Raw genomic sequence first — 3,204 nt, 5'->3', positions numbered from 1 at the left:
CTGTTAACCCTTTTATATTAAAATGTTTAATAACAGCCTGCTCTAAACTCAATTTTCTCCATTTTTGTAAACAAGCAATTTTTTTTTTTAAATGTACGAGAAACACACTGAACCCGACCAATCTGATTGAAACTTCGCAGCATACTGAATCGGTAGTGCCGCTGCATGAAAACAAACCGCTTACAGTACTAGTCACGCCACCTGTCGGCTTTTCTAAGGACTTATTGACCCACCCTCGTATAACGGAGAAGTTTAATAATACAATTGGAATGATATAAAGTATTATTATTATAAGAAATTAAGTACAGCTTTGTTGTGCATATACTGATAAAATATAATTAGTACTATTATATCTGGCGTGTAGGTTAGTAAACGTAGTTATGCAGAATGTAGCCAGTCCACAATAATGTCGAGCTGAGATAATGGCACTTTAGCAACAACATGATATTAAAATGTATGTAAAATTGTAAATAGTATTCTATTTCAAGAATATTTTTTGCGGCTTGGCTATTTTCAGCAGAACGTAGAGAAACCCTTCTCGCATCTGATCTATATCATATCTCATTTATTTTTATTTTTTGTGGACTGGTTACTTTCTGCATAACTATGTCCAGTTAACCTACACTATTATTTCACCCAATCTTTGGAGCTCCTGTTCTTGGTTCACTGCGTACATATGCTCGTACACATGTCAGTATTACTTCGTTTTGCCTGAGGATACAATCGACCCGGATATCGCCATACATTATAGGTACTGATATTATTCCATCGAAGATAAAGTTCCTAACGTCGAACGTACCCTTTGAATAAGAAAAAAAAAAGGTTAAATAATTTTTATGATACACAAGTCAAAATTTTCATATTGTGGATAGTTATTCAGTCAAATTCACAAACATTGAATTAAAAAATAAGCTTGAAATTTAAAATTTATAGACACAATATGTCCAAAGGTGGTAAATTTTTTAAACATTTTATTGCCTCCATATAAGCTCTTTAAAATCTACTACATTCTACATTCTACTACTACATTCTACAGAATTAATATTTTTTACGATAATATTAACGGCCCACATGCTCAGCGTACGTCAAAAGGGAGCTTTTATTCTATTTTCAAAGCATGATCATGGACATTCCTTAAACGTTGTAGTTAATCTATGTACATAATTTTGAAGCCTTATTATCCTTTATATTTATTTTAAACATTTGATGACTGCATAAAGTATTTTTATTACATAAAATAGTATTCTTTTAAACCTCTCGCTCTAATGTTTTAGAATACAGTCATATCTCAGTACGTCCATGTGAAGTGGTGTTAAGATTTTTTATATTTATTATTTTTTAAAAGCATTTATAAAAGCATTAGTAAAACGTATGTCGACATTATTATAGTGAAATATTTACAATAAAAAAATATATTGATAATCTCTGTGATCTCAAATTTGACAAGAATTAGGCATTTTATAATTCAAAAAATGGGCAAGATTTGCACATTTAAAGATACTAATTATAAGCTATGTCTTTGACCATTCAAATGTGATAAACATTCTACGAATAATATTTGCTTTGTAATAATTATTGATATATTATAAGGTAGTATTTTTTTGAAATACGCCATTTCCATTGTCATTTCCCAGGGGGGACATCCTTTTTAAAATTCATATCGAATTACAGCTTGAAATCATAAACAAAGAGATCATGTTTAAAATCGATAGTTTTTTTTTAATTAATAAAAAATACGTTAAAATATTAATTATTAAAAAATCTCTATGTTATCTTCGAACGAACTTATTAAACTACATTTGAATGATAAAACCATCCATAAAATATGGTGCGTATGGTACGTTGTTATGTGCTCTCAATTCTTTTCTATGTTATGGAAGTATGGACGCTAAACCAAGAGATGTCACGGAGACTTAAAGCTTTCGAGATGTGGCTGTATAGACGAATCCTCAAAATTCCTTGGACTGACCGGGTGACAAATGTTGAAGTTCTCAATCGAATGGGGAAGGACCAAGAAGTTCTACGTAGTATCAAAACCAGGAAACTACAATACCTCGGTCACATCATGAGAGGACAAAAATACAGCATTCCCCAACTTGTCATTCAAGGAAAGATCAATGGGAAGCGAAGCAGAGGACGGCGCCACATTTCGTGGCTTAAGAACCTCCGCGATTGGTAAGAGTGCAGCTCCACCGAACTTTTCCGGGTAGCAGACGACAAAGATAAGATCGCCTCGATGGTGGCCGACCACCGCTAAGGGATGGCACAATACGAAGAAGATCCATAAAATATGATAGAGATACTACTAAAACTGCTATTAATGTATTAAATTGCAGTTTTATGATTTACTAGCAGATAAATAAAAACATGAATCTTCCTTTTCGTCGGAACTTATGGCATAGGATCGCGTCCGGGATGATATTTTGCCATCGGACAATCTTCTTCACAATTTGATTATCTTCTCCCGGAATTCATTCATGCTCAGTGGGAAATATAAGGCTTGCTTAATCAAGTCTCTCGAATCCAATCTACCGATTTCATATATGAGTTTTTTCAGGTTGTCATCTACTAATAATTAAGACAGTGTATTTTTACTATAAAATATTGATAATAATATGATACACACTAATTACCTTCTTAACCGGGCATGTTTGCGTGTCTGTGTATTCCTTTAAAAGGAACATGAAACTTTCTTTTCCGTATTTCATGAAAAATTCGCAAGCATTATTTTCGTTCATATCCAAAACGTGCGGCTTCCAGCCCCCGTCTCCCCATTTTGCAAAAGATGCATTTATCTAAAAATATAAACTTTGTATCACTCAATTATTTCTTTCTTCTTTCTGTCGGTACAAAATGTATGTGGGTTTTGGTCTTCTTTATCATCCGTATCCATTCAGGGTTATCCATAGCCACTTCCTTCCTTACGCGCAAGGTCTTTTAATCCGACTCGATTCATAAGTCAATAAATTTAAATGTAACAAGTATGCTTATATACATTATAGTCCAGTCAATCTGTACTTTTTGGTTGCAAAAGGTAGGGTAGAAGATTTTTTTTCCTACTTGTATAAATGATAATGAGTAGGGATTCCAATCCCGGGATCCCGTGATCCCGAGCTATTTTCGATATGTATGAATCCCGGGATTGGTAAACATAATCCTGAAACTTTCGGGATGGATTTTTTTATCACTTTTTATGGAAAATAA

The sequence above is a fragment of the Rhyacophila brunnea genome, unplaced genomic scaffold, assembly GCF_057557595.1.
Source record: "Rhyacophila brunnea isolate RB1 unplaced genomic scaffold, BYU_Rbru_1.0 scaffold_14, whole genome shotgun sequence".
Taxonomy (NCBI): domain Eukaryota; kingdom Metazoa; phylum Arthropoda; class Insecta; order Trichoptera; family Rhyacophilidae; genus Rhyacophila; species Rhyacophila brunnea.
Note: the sequence above shows the minus strand (reverse complement) of the source record.